The sequence below is a fragment of the Triticum aestivum genome, chromosome 1B (assembly GCF_018294505.1).
Source record: "Triticum aestivum cultivar Chinese Spring chromosome 1B, IWGSC CS RefSeq v2.1, whole genome shotgun sequence".
Taxonomy (NCBI): domain Eukaryota; kingdom Viridiplantae; phylum Streptophyta; class Magnoliopsida; order Poales; family Poaceae; genus Triticum; species Triticum aestivum.
Genome location: NC_057795.1, coordinates 557,262,747 through 557,277,679, shown reverse-complemented (window position 1 = coordinate 557,277,679; position 14,933 = coordinate 557,262,747).

Here is a 14,933-nt window from a genome sequence, read left to right as displayed (position 1 = left end):
GGAGGAGGGGGAGGAGGAGGAGGAGGGAGGGATCGACCTTGGGGTGGAGGAGGAGGACGGCGAGGGCGGCGAGGGCGACAGAGGCGACAGAGAGGCGACAGACGAGAGTGTGAGGGGGAGAGTGAGAGGACACGTGCGGGCCAGTTAATTTGGATAAGGGCCCTTAGTGGTAGCTCTTGTCTCTAGAAAGCGCTACTTCTAACATCTGTAGCAATAGTGCTTTCTGAAGAAAGGAGCTACTGATAAGGCTATAAAGTAAAAAACAAAAATACATTGGTCATAATTGATCTTTTTGTGCAGAATCTGAATCGTTAATAGGATTCTTCGTCGGTTTAAAGATTCCTATTGCGGCCACATATCCTACACATAGAGTTCAACGAAGACCAAGTGGTTGTGATGGTTTGAGAAGCACCATATTTAAGGTGGGAAAAATTCTGTTCACGGAGCAAGGTGGGACTAAACTTTGGTCTAGGAGGGGGGACTGAGTTTATCAGTAGCGCTGGTCGGGGAAAAAGCGCTATTGCTAAGATGCATGGTAGTAGCGCTTGCAAATCGTGAGCGCTACCACTATACCTAGCATACCTGGAAACGGTCTGTCAATTGTAGTAGTAGCACATTTTATAGGTTCAGCGTTGCTGCTATGATCATAGTAGCAGCGCCCGTGCTACCCAAGCGCTACTGCTATGTAGCAGCAGCGCTTTCCTTGAACAAGCGCTACTGGTGAGCTCGTGTGTATAAGAATTTCCCTAGTAGTGTTATGCTATTCAATACCCCTCTAATCTTGAGCATGATTATCATTTGTGAGTACTTACTTTCGTTCTTGAGGTCACGGGAGAAATCATGTTGCAATTAATCATGTGAACTTGATATGTGTTCGATATTTTGATGATATGTATGTTGTCATTCTCTTAGTGGTGTCATGTGAACGTCGGCTACATGACACTTCACTATATTTGAGCCTAAGGGAGTCCATTGTGGAGTAGTTATTTGATGGTGGGTTCCGAGAGTGATAGAAGCTTAATCCCCAGTTTATGCGCTATTCCGTAAGGGACCGATTGGATCCAAAAGTTTAATCACTATAGGAATCAGGCAATTTGCCATCTGCCGTGGTAGATGGCAAAGGCATGGCCGGCAGATGGCAAAGGGCTTTGCCATCAGCCAGCGGATGGCAAAGCGCCGGCTGAATACACTCTGATAAAGGCTTCTTTGCCGTCAGCTGGCAGATGACAAAGAGCCTGTAGCCTTTGCCATCAGCTGGCAGATGGCAAAGCCTCTGGGCGGCAGAGGAACGGGGTTAACTGCGTTAGGAGGCTAACGGCGTGCTTTGCCATCTGCTGGCTGATGGCAAAGGTAGTAGGCTCTTTGCCATCTGCTGGCTGATGGCAAAGGCTACAGGCTCTTTGCCATCTGCCAGCTAATGGAAAAGGCTACAAATATGCCAGACGAGCATTCCCCAGGTTGTATGGGTAGCTGCCACGTGGCCTCTTTGCCATCTGCCAGTGGATGGCAAAGCTCTTTGCCATCTACCAGCTGATGGCAAAGTTCCTATATTGCCCCATTTAATTTTGTTTTTTCTTATATCAATTCATTTTCACAGAAAATCAAACACACACACACACACACACACACACACACACACACATATATATATATAGGGAAAATCCATGTGTTAGTTACCCCACATATCTAATATACTACCATGTGGTACTATATATATTATTTATTATTTTAAATATGTTCATATACTATATTTAAGATATTTTAAAGCAAGTTACATGAAAAAATTGCATATGAGCCCATAGTTTTTGTTATATTTATGAAATACGTATATATTTGCACGTAAAAAAGAGCATACACAAAACATGGTACATACTACCAAAAATTTAGTATATATACTACCTAATCATTGTTATATACTACATACTACACGTACATACTTTCAGTTTCGATAGATACTACATACAACATACAAAACGCAAGTGGTGGTAACTACCACTGCTTGTAGGAAATATTTGTCCTATATATATATATATATATATATATATATATATATGACCAATATAGCATATTCAACACATATTACCAATAGTCATGAACACATATATATCCAACACATATCCATGAACACATATCCAACACATGTTACCAATAGTAGCAAGTTTCATCCATACATATACATAGTTTCATCAATATTACACAGTTTCATCATAGGTAGCAAGTTTCACAAAGTCAAAACAAAAGCTAAAGACAGGCACTCCATCAACCCAAGCTTCCGTGATCTGAAGCAAATCTGGAAAATGGGAAAGAAGAAAGTTAGAAGAAGAAAACTAGAAGAAGAAGATTATTATGATGCAACTAAAATGTGAAGATTATTATGATGCAACTTGTATCTGTAAAATATGTCATTTTGAAGCTAAATATGGTTATTATGTCATTTTTGAGCTAGCTAAGCATAGTAAGACATTTTGGTGTAAAAAATGCTAAGTAAGGTCATTTTGGAGCTAAGCATACTAAGTCATTTTGGTGTAAAAAATGCTAAGTAAGGTCATTTTGGAGCTAAGTAAGTTTATTATGTCATTTTGGAGCTAGCTAAGCATATCAAGTCATTTAGGAGCTAGAATATGTCATTTCTTAAGTGTATTATGTCATTTTAGAGCTAGCTAAGCATATTAAGTTATTTTGGCGGAAAAGATGCTAAGTATAGGTCATTTTAGAGCTATCCTAGGTTAAATAGGTCATTTTTGAGCTAGCTAAGCATATTAAGTCATTTTGAAGGGAAATGCTAAGTATAGGTCATGTTAGAGCTATACTAAGTTAAATCGGTCATTTTGGGGCTAATTAAGGTTATTATGTCCTTTTTTAGCTAGCTAAGCATATGAAGTAATTTCGAAGGAAAACATGTTGAGTATAGGTCATTTTAGAGATATCCTAGGTTAAATAGGTGATTTTGGAGCTAAGTATGGTTATTATGTCATTTTTGAACTAGCTAAGCATATTATAGCATTTTGGAGCTAAATAGATCATTTCTTAAGCATATTATGTCATTTTGGAGCTAGCTAAGCATATTAAGTCATTTTGGAGGAATCAATGCTAAGTATAGGTCATTTTAGAGCTATCCTAGGTTAAATAGGTCATTTTGGAGCTAATCAAAGTTATTATGTCATGTTTGAGCTAGCTAAGCATATTAAGTCATTTTGAAGGAATATATGCTAAGAATAGGTCATTTTAGAGCTATCATGGGTTAAATAGGTCATCTTGGAGGTAATTAAGGTTATTATGTCATTTTGGAGGAAAAAGTGCTAAGTATAGGTCATTTTAGAGCTATCCTAGGTTAAATAGGTCATTTTGGAGCTAATTAAGGTTATTATGTCATTTTGGAGGAAAAAGTTGCAAGTATAGGTCATTTTAGAGCTAAATAGGTCATTTCTTAAGCTAAGTATGCATTTGTTAAGCAAAGAACTAGGGAAAAATTACCGTCAACCCGTGGGTGAAGGATAGGGTTCTTGCTTGCGGCAATGGCAGACGGAGGAGGATCGGGGTTCTTGCTCGCGCCAATGGCAGACGTCGATGCTTGTCGGGAGTTATGCTGCACCAAATTAAAGATCATTTGCAATGTCTTGTTAGCATGATGCAACTCAAATGTGGAGACTAATAAGTAATGTACATTCAAATAAACTCATTGTGCCCGCCGGAGCAATGACTGGCATCAGCAGAGGGGTCTGACCGTGCTTCTCGCACATGGACTGCACATTTGGTTTTGACGAGTCAGTCATATTACTTACTAATGAAAGGAATATTACGTGCATGATTTAGCTAATATGCAGAAGAAACTTACCGTGAAGAGCTCGTATATGGCCCGGTTAGCCAAGTCGTTTTGGTTCCTCTCCTCCTCCAAAAGCCTAGCTGTCCTCTCCTCAATCTCCCTCTCCCTCTCCGCCGCCTGCCTCCATTCCTCCGCTAGAAGCTCCTGGGTCTTTGCTCTCTCTTCCTCAATAGCATCCTGCAACACCACTCCTCTTTAGCATTGTAATCATCAATGGCCGAACACATAATGTGATGGAGGAAAGGTATCTGATTCTGTATAACTGACCTTGATTTCGAGATCCATTGGCTGTGGACGAGGCCTTATCTCAGGATCGGAGCTCTTCTGGCGCCTCTTGATCTCCGAGAGAGTGCTAGTACAACATATCAGTCCATCCCCAATGGCTAACAAGCCATGGTGCGTCCCGCCACTAGATATCATCACCAGCTCTGGATCAATAGGCTGGCTCGGGTTAAAGTCCGGCCCTTTCCTCGCCTTCCCCTCGTCTCTGTATCACGAGCTTGTTGTGGGAGGCGCGATTGCTGAAGTTCTTTGGATCATCGAGATCAGACTCAGATAATGCCTTGACCGTCTTATACGGGGCACTATGGGCCATGGCATAGAGATCGAACAACGCTGGCACATCCGTCTTGTTGTATCGCGCCTAAAAGAGAGGAACAAAGTATTAGTTAAGGGCTGAAGCTAGCATGAAGAATGAATTTGCATGAATAATGAAGCAAACCACATACCCAGTTATCCCCGTTGATATAGGTTGACGCTGCCTTGATGGTGTGGCACACCGCTCATTTTGCCACGCCGATCCTTTGCATTGTTGTGGGTGGATAGCCATTGGGGAGAGCACCACTCATCCGCCAACGTCTCCCAACAATCTTGCCTGTCCGCACACCATCTCGGGGGCACCTAAGTTAAGTAAGAGAAATTTGAGCGCTATGCCTACGAATCAAATCAAGGAAACTAAGTACAAGGCCTTAAGAATAGGTAATCACCTTCATGTACTTGTCATTACTCATATACTTTGTGCGGCACTTCGACTTGGACATCCTAATACCAATCAAGGCGAAGTAGTCTTGAATAGCCTGCGTCTGAGCCCCGTTCCGCCAGTTTTGAAGTAGGCGTCTGCACTCGGCATCGATAACCCGATCCGTGGCCTCCTCCTGTCCCTCAGCACACCTGTAGAAGGTTTGCAATCAAATAAGAAAACACGGTTTAGTACAATCACCAGGGTTGCCAATCAAACAAGAAAACACAACGTAGACGAGAGAGGAAAAATTACCCAAAACGTCTGGATCACAATGTCGGCCACCGTGTCGCACTCGACACCGCCGATCCTCTCCCCCGGCGGGGCTGGGGCAGCCAAGTAGTGCTCCCAGGTCATTCCTAGCTCTGGAACCTGGCCCTCACAAGGCAACGTGACCCACCCCGGGAAGCTCTGGCGACAAATCACACCAAGGACTGTGCTGGGCCTGCAGACACCACGACCGTGTTTCCAAGACCTGCAGTATGACAAAGCTAATGCATTAGATATTCGACGAGACGTGAAGACAAAAGGTTAAAAAGAGTAAATGCACTTACTTCTCCCCATCAGGTGCAATCAACCACCTCTGGTCAGGGGTCGCCGGGGTGGGCGGGAGCTTTGTACCACCACGCTAGTAGACATTTCCCCCCTCAACCTGCTCGCTCTTGCTATAGCTATCAGAACTATAGCTATCCTCGCCACCATCAGCATGCCCACTCGACTCCGGCCAGTCCCCCAATCGGTTCGGCTGCAACGTAGCCTGATCCAGAGTCTTTTGGGACGAAGCCTCTGGGGCCGGAGTCTCGTGGGGCGAAGGCTCGTCGGCCCGAGGTTCATGGACCGGGGTCCGAGACGGGTCCGGCTCCATCTCAGACGGAGCAGTCCTGTGGTCAGGTGAATCAGCTGGGGGTGGCAGCGAGGAAGGCGTAGTAGCAGCCTTCCTACCTCTCCCGCTACCACGTCCACCTCTACTAGCCTTCTCTTTCTTCTCCTCCCCCCGACCTCTCCTGGCCGGTGGTGTCTGCATACTGAGATCTAGCACTCTCCGGAGGGTCTGGGGTGGAATGGAACTACCCCTCCCACCACGCGCCAAGGAAGGAGCCTCGGAGCACTCGCGACCCGCGCCCACCATCTGTCAACACCTGCAATGACAAAGAGTAAACGAAATTAGTACAATGTAAAAAAAGAATACCTGACATTAATAATAATATGTATATAATTTAAGTGTATCATCATCATGAACATAAAAATAATGGAATATCTAACATGAACTATAATATTAATCTTCATCGTCTATATATGCTTCGGGGTCAATAAATGCATCATCATCATCAGTATCAGTAATGACGTGCTCATCATCATCATCAATAAATGCATCAACATGTGGAAGGCCTTCTTTACGTAATCGGTCAAGCATTGACAGGTCATCCGCAGCAGTAACCTCTTCTTGTTCCGGCTCTTCTTGTTCCGGCTCATGCTCAGATTCACTGTCGCTATCTACTTCAATGTTCTGGGGTGAAGTAGAGTGGTTCTTGAAACATTTTTTGGAAAGACGTGTTTCTTGGAAGAATTCTCCTTCATATGTGTCTAGGTTAATGTGAGGTTCATAATCCTCTTCATTCGGGGGAGGTGGTCTAACATGTCGCGGCACTTCATAAACGACATCCCAACCATTGAGATTTGGATCACTTTGGCAGGCCCACGGTAGATAGAAAACTTGGGTTGCCTGTTGAGCTGTAATATAGACATCGGGAACATCCAAATGGGTGCTTTGTTTGATTTCGACTACCCCTAGATGTTCAGGAGTCATTCTAGTCTCCTTCGGCTGGAACCAATAACATTTGAAGACTGCGATGTTCGGTGGGTTTGCACCATAGAATAGAAGTTCATAAATTGCTTCAACTCTTCCATAATACTCGGTATCTCCTTCCCCGATTGCAGAGACACAACAATTTGTAGACTTTCGGTCGGCCATAGATAGCTCTTTGCCATAGGTACGAAAGCGATACCCGTTGATGTCGTATTTGTCAAATGAACGGACCTTATATTCAAAACCATTAGCGACTTGTCTCAATTTGGCGTCCATAGACTCGGAACTAGCGTACAAGTTTAAAACAAAATGATTGTTGCACTAGCCGGAAAATAGACGAAGAAATGAAATGGCCTAATGGAAATTACCGTTTGTTTGAACCAAGAGATGAAACCGGGATAGCCGCGTCCATGCATTGCCACAATCTCATACTCTTCGACAGAATCCTTTTGGATCACCGCTCCATACGAGAATTTGGCGACGTATCGACTGTATCAAATATCTGGGAATAAGAGCACTTCAAAGGAATTAGAGGTTGCAAAACAATGTACAGAGAACTTACTCGATGTACGGCCGTACTTCTATTAGATTGTTCAAAATATACAACATAATGGTCCGCCATTCATCGACATCCAACAATAAGGGAGTATAAGCACCGGCTGGTGCGAGCTTCCCTTTGAATAGGCTGAGGTTGGATCCACCCTTTTTAGGGTTGCCAGCATTGTACGGAGGCTTCGAATTATGCAAATGATGATTTTTGGATTCGTAGTGTGCTGTCACGAAGTTTGCCGCCTCCTCGGTAATGAATGCCTCGGCCATTGGTGCTTCAATTCGACATTTATTTTTACATTTTGCTCGAAGTGTCTTTTGCATCCTCTCAGTTGCGTAGCACCAACGATTCTGCACGGGGTCCCCAATCGTGCCTCGGTCGGGAGATGCAAAATCAAATGATACATTGGATTAAAGAAGCCCGGTGGAAAGATCTTCTCTAACTTGGAGATCAACTCCGGCGCCAACTCTTCCAGTTCTTCTAACAAGCCAGGTGATAGTTCTTTTGCACAAAGAACACGAAAGAAATGGCTCAGCTCTGCCAGTACTAGCCATTCATCCTCAGGGATAAAGCCACACAACATCACCGGCATTACCCTCTCAAGCCATATGTGCCAATCATGACTCTTGAGACCAAATATTTTCAATTTTTCAAGGCTCGCTCCCCTCTTTAGACTCGCTGCATAACCATCAGGGAACATCAACTCCTTTTTCACCCACTGGATAATTTCCCTCATATCTGGCCTTCCAAGATTGAACCATGCCTTTGGCTTCGCCCAGTTCTTCTTTCCTTTCGGTTGTCGCATGTTTTGTAGCGGTCTATCACATAGAGCCTCCTGATCGAATCTAGCCTTAGGATTATCCTTTGTTTTCCCCTCTATGCTGAACAATGTACCAAAGAGGGCCTCATCGACATTCTTTTCAGTGTACATCACGTCGATGTTGTGTGGCCAAAGGAGGTCTTTGAAGTAAGGCAGATCCCACAAGCATGTCTTGTGAGTCCAGGCGTGTTCCGAATTATACCCCTTGAAATACTCTGGACACTCTGGATCCGGCTCGAGAGCGCTTAACTGATCCAGGGTCTATTGGCCTATCAACGCAGGTGGTGTAGAGTTTTTGACAACTCTACCTTTGATGAAGTTCTTCTTGTCTTTTTTGAACTTATGGTGAGGATCCAGGAACTGTCTATGCATGTCGAAGCAAGAAAACTTGCCACCCGCCTGCAACCGACGAAACTCAAGAGTTGCCTTGCATGTGGGGCATGGGAACCTACCATGCACACACCAACCAACGAATAGCACATACACCGGCAAGTCATGCATTGAGTACATGTACCACACATGCATTAGGAAGTTTTTTTTGTAGCGGAGTCATATGTCTTGATCCCATTATCCCAAGCTTATTGCAATTCATCCTTAAGCGGCTGCATGTACACATTCATACTCTTCCCCGAATAGTTGGGCCCCGGAATTATCAATGGCAAGAAAATGTTCTTTCTTTGCATAATCTGTCCGGGAGGGAGATTGAGTGGAATGATAAATACAGGCCAACAATTGTATTGGGCTGCCATCATATCAAACACGTTGAACCCACCCGTGCTTATGGTGATTTGAGGATGCCTTGGATCTGCCGCTTTAGCATGATGTATTGCATCGAAGCGCTTCCACGCAAAACCGTCCGATGTGTGTACCAACATCGGCTCCCCGTCTGCATCTAGTTCGGTTCTTTTGCCCAATTTGTGCCATGTCATCTGTCTGGCTGTCTCTTCGACCATGAAAATTCGTTGAAGTCTTGGTATGATTGGCATACATCGAAGAACATTAACTGGGATTTTTGTCTGACTCTTCTCACCATACCGTTGTCTACCACAGCATACCTGGAAGACTGGCAAACGGGACAATACTTCAAGTCCGCATACTCAAGGCTAAATAAGGCACATCCTTTCTCACAGGCATCTATCTTCTCATAGGGTATATTAAGTACAAGAAGGATTTTGTCCGACTAGTACAGGTTTGCAGGCATTACATGGCCTTTGGGTAGAAAGCATCCAAATAGTGTCATCATCGCGTCGTAGCATTCTATGCCCAAGTTGAGTTGAGCCTTCAGAGCCATTACTTGTGCGATGGCATCTAGCTGACAAAGCTCAGTGTGCTCGTGGAGAGGACGTTTTGAAGACTCCAACATATCATTGAAGGCCTTTGCAGATTCCTCCATCTCATCATCTGAAACCCGAGCATCATCAAAGTCTTCCACCATGTCTTCCATCCCGGTACCATGCTCGTCAGTGCGACGACGGCCCTCCTCAGCTCTGGCCCGTTGGGCAGACTCACCATGAAATGTCCAGACCATATAATTAGGCGTAAAACCTGAATTATGCAAGTGTTTGATCATTTCAAACTCTGACCTCTTATGATAGTTGTTGCACTCGACACAGGGGCACCAGGTTTTTCTCTGTCCATTTGCAAATGCGACTCTCACAAACCCCTTGGTTTTTGTTATCCATTCATGGGTCATGTCTTTCTGACTAGTGTGACCGGTGTACATCCATGCACGATCACTCATCTTGCCTAGCTACTGGACACAGAAGAAATATATACATAATTCAGCAAACCATATTCATCGGTTAATAGAGTTTGTCAGTTTTATTATGTCCATGCAACCTAGACGCTAATAGGTAAAGATAGGTCCTAATCCCACCCGAGTATGTGTAGATTGGGTTCGTTTTCCCATGCTCTACTCCGGATCCGACGCAAAATTTCGGCAACACCTCCCCACTGTTCTCCTGATACACGTCTCGGCAATAAGCAGAGAGGATGTGTACCTGGAGAACAACAGGAAGGCACAAACAAAAATTCTACATCGGATCCGCAGCAAAGCATATGGGAGAATGAACCCAATCTACACATACTCGTCCATGGATAACGTTGGACAATTCGAAAGAATCACGGCTATAAATATGCAAATGCATGCATATTTATAGATGTAACCCTTTCGAATGGGAGACGCATAGTGGTCATGCATACTGATGATTCAATCTACCTACAGCTAGCATGTTTCATCGGCACGAATACCGGAACATAGCAAATGATTGGGGGAGGAGGAGATTTCATTTGTGCTCACCCACGAACGCTGGGGCGGAGCTTGTTGAACGCATGGGGAGGTCGTCGAACACCAGACCCTCGCAGCGACGAAACAACTGCACATTTAAATGCACTCGATCCACCCGATCAGAAAATATATGACCTAACTCACAATTCATCCGGCAAAAGGGACAAAGATAAATTCGATCCGGCAAAAGTGGACTGTAAAGAAAAGCCTACTACATGATCCTCAAAACATCTATAAGCATATCCTGAATCTTGGCTACATGCATGTGTTTTTTCAAAGTCTAAGAAGAAGAAAAAACTAACATGCCTTTCAGTGTGCACTTAAATAGTCTGTCCGCTGTACAATGTGATTTTTTTTCAGTAGGGGTATAAGAGAGAACTCATAGACATCTTACCTTGGGCAAGAAGTGCTCAAGCGAGGAAACGACAGTGACCAAGGCTAGATCAAGCCCAATCTCCTCCTTTGCGTCACTTAATGATGTTGCTGCATCATCAGCATCACCCTCCTTTGCCTTTCCTCCGGGCAATGCAACCTCCCCTGCAAATCTCAAGTGGAGAAAACAAAATCAGATAGGGTTTATCCAGCTCGTGTCTAGGTTGGTATCTATTTGTGAAACTGATTGTTCAAACATAAAAGCTAAGGCAAGCCAAACCAGCACTAAACATAAAAGGGTAGGTTAAAAATCCTCTTGAAATTAGGGAGTGTCTATTTAGTACTTGATTGTTTTTAAATTCGATAACATTCGCATTTCCTGACAAATAAATAGAGGACACTTGTATGTCCAAAAAACTCCACCCCGGCGACTGTATGCTTTCTATTTCTAAAAAATGGGTTGGGCTAGACTGTCACCCGGTTTCAACTAAACCTGAATGACAAATACCCTGGACCATGGCGAACAACTGCCCATCAGCTTGCGACCCACCAAACAGCCAAACATTGAGGGAAATCCCAGGAAGATCACCAGGTTAGAAACACTTCTACTTACTACATAGTAATAAAATCTGGGAAAATATTAGTATATTAAATTAGAAACAAACAGGATACTCTAAAACTTACAGAAACTTTGAAATCTAGAATGAAGAAATACAGTGGCAAAAAATCATAGAACCTACACTATAATCCTGAGGTAGTTGAAAATTACACTGCAGACTCAATATTAGTGAAAGCATGTAGAAAAATACAAAAGAATGTGTGCACCTAATAGCATAAAAACATTCAGAGCCTACACACTGTGTTGACAAAGTAAATGACACTGAAAATTATCGAGAATTATTGTGCAAAAGTGTCCAAGAACACCTACAAATTACAGTCCAAGATTTGAACTAGCAGAACTTGCCAACTTACACTGCAACTGCCTAACAATTACTTTGTAATGTAGCTGAGGGAGTCCTGGACTAGGGGGACTACAAATTACACTAGCAGAACTACCATCATCGGCCGGACTCCAAGACTATGAAGATACAAGATTGAAGACTTCGTCCCGTGTCAGGATGGGACTTTCCTTGGCATGGAGGGTAAGCTTGGCGATACGGATATGTAGATCTCCTACCATTGTAACCGACTCTGTGTAACCCTAGCCCTATCCGGTGTCTATATAAACCGGATGGCTTTAGTCCGTAGGACGAACAACAATCATACCATAGGCTAGCTTCTAGGGTTTAGCCTCCTTGATCTCGTGGTAGATCTACTCTTGTAACACACATCATCAATATTAATCAAGCAGGACATAGGGTTTTACCTCCATCAAGAGGGCCTGAACCTGGGTAAAACATCGTGTCCCTTGTCTCCTGTTACCATCCGCCTAGACGCACAGTTCGGGACCCCCTACCCGAGATCCGCTGGTTTTGACGCCGACATTGGTGCTTTCATTGAAAGTTCCTCTGTGTCGTTGCCAATAGGCTCGATGGCTTCTTCGATCATCATCAACGACGCAGTCCAGGGTGAGACCTTCCTCCCCGGACAGATCTTCGTATTCGGCGGCTTTGCACTGCGGGCCAATTCGCTTGGCCATCTGGAGCAGATCGAAAGCTACGGCCCCGGCCGTCAGGTCAGATTTGGAAGTTTGAACTTCATGGCTGACATCGGGGACTTGATCTTTGATGGATTCGAGCCACAGCCAAGCGTGCCGCACTGTCACGATGGGCATGATTTAGATCTGCAGTCGGACAGTACCCTGGAGGCCGCACTCGAGTCCGCTCCGATCTTCAATTCGGAGCCGGCTGCGCAGATCGAGGACGGTTGGCTGGACACCGCCTCGGGGGCTGCAACCTCTACGGTGATAGAGCCGAACAGTGACCTTGTCCCTCATAAAACTCGTGACTCCGAGGTGCCAGACTCCTTGCCGGACTCCGAACCTCCCGCGCCCCCTCCAACCGAATCCGGTTGGGCGCCGATCATGGAGTTCACCACCGCGGACATCTTTTAGCATTCACCTTTCGGTGACATCTTGAGTTCACTAAAGTATCTCTCGTTATTAGGAGAGGCCTGGCCGGACTGCGGTTAGGACGGTTGGGATGCGGACGACGAAGAAATTCAAAACCCACCCACCACCCATTTGGTAGCCACTGTCGACGATCTAACCGACATGCTAGACTACGACTCTGAAGACATCGACGGTATGGACGACGATGCCGGAGACGACCAAGAACCAGCGCCTACCGGGCACTGGAAAGCCACCTCATCATATGACATATACATGGTGGATATCCCAAAGGATGGGAACGGCGAAGGAACATCGGAGGATGACCCCTCCAAGAAACAGCCCAAGCGCCGGCGTCAGCGGCGCTGCTCTAAATCTCGCCACAGCAAGAATGAAGATTCCGGCACCGGAGATAATAACACCCCAAACAGTGCCGAAGACAACCCACTCCAGCAAGATTCAGCACAGGAGGACGGAGACGCCAGCCCTCATGAGAGAGCGGCAGAAGAAGAGGTAGAGGATTATATGCCTCCCTCCGGAGACGAGGCAAGCCTCGACGACGACGAATTCGTCGTGCCTGAGGATCCCGTCGAACAAGAGCGTTTTAAATGCAGGCTTATGGCCACGGCAAACAGCCTCAAGAAAAAGCAGCAACAGCTTAGAGCTGATCAAGATCTGCTAGCCGACAGATGGACTGAAGTCCTCGCGGCCGAAGAGCATGAGCTCGAACGCCCCTCCAAAAGCTACCCTAAACGCAAGCTGCTCCCTCGATTAGAGGAGGAGGCATATGAACCTGCATCACCAGCAGACAATACAGCTGACCGACCACCCCGTGGTCACGACAGCGAGGCCTCTAGGCCCTTCACTAGAACTGTACCCCGGCATCGCTCGAAAAGCACAATGCCACAGGGAACGCTCCGGACTTGCGAGATATATTGGAGGATAAGGCAAGACAATCAAGATCGATCTATGGATCACATGGGCGCCCCATGATACGTGACGACAACCGTCGCGCCGGACACAGTAAGTCCGGCCGGGCCGAACAAAATAAGCTCTTTTGAGCTCCGTCGTGACATCGCCCAGTACAGAGGCGCCGCACACCCACTATGCTTCACAGATGAAGTAATGGATCATCAAATCCCCGAAGGGTTTAAACCCATGAATATTGAATCTTACGATGGCACAACAGACCCCGCGGTTTGGATCGAAGACTATCTCCTACACATCCACATGCCCGTGGTGATGATCTTCACGCCATCAAATATCTCCCACTCAAGCTTAAAGGACCAGCCCGGCATTGGCTTAACAGCTTGCCAGCAGAGTCGATCGGGAGTTGGCAAGACCTGGAAGCCGCATTCCTCGATAACTTCCAAGGCACGTATGTGCGACCATCAGACGCTGATGACCTAAGCCACATAATTCAGCAGCCAGACGAATCGGCCAGACAATTCTGGACACGGTTCTTAACCAAGAAAAACCAAATCGTTGACTGTCCGGATGCGGAGTCCCTCGCGGCCTTTAAGCATAACATCCGTGACGAGTGGCTTGCCCGGCACCTGGGACAGGAAAAGCCGAAATCCATGGCAGCCCTCACATCACTCATGACCCGCTTCTTCGCGGGTGAGGACAGCTGGCTAGCACGCAGCAACAACCTCAGCAAAAATTCTGGTAGTCCGGATATCAAGGACCGTAATGGCAGGTCGCGTCGCAACAAAAACAAACGCCACATTAATGGCGATAATAGTGAAGATATGGCAGTCAATGCCGGATTCAGAGGCTCTAAACCCGGTCAACGGAAAAAGCCATTCAAAAGAACTACTCCGGGTCCGTCCAATTTGGACCGAATACTCGACCGCTCGTGCCAGATACACGGCACCCCTGAAAAGCCAGCTAACCACACCAACAGGGACTGTTGGGTATTCAAGCAGGCAGGCAAGTTAATTGCCGAAAACAATGACAAGGGGCTGCATAGCGATGACGAGGAAGAGACCCGACTGCCGAACAATAGAGGACAGAAGGGTTTTCCCCCACAGGTATGGACGGTGAACATGATATACGCAACGCACATACCCAGAAGGGAGCCGAAGCGTGCACTCAGGGATGTATACGCGATGGAGCCAGTTGCCCCGAAGTTCAATCCATGGTCCTCCTGCCGGATCACTTTTGACCGAAGGGACCACCCCACCAGCATCCGCCACGGCGGATTTGC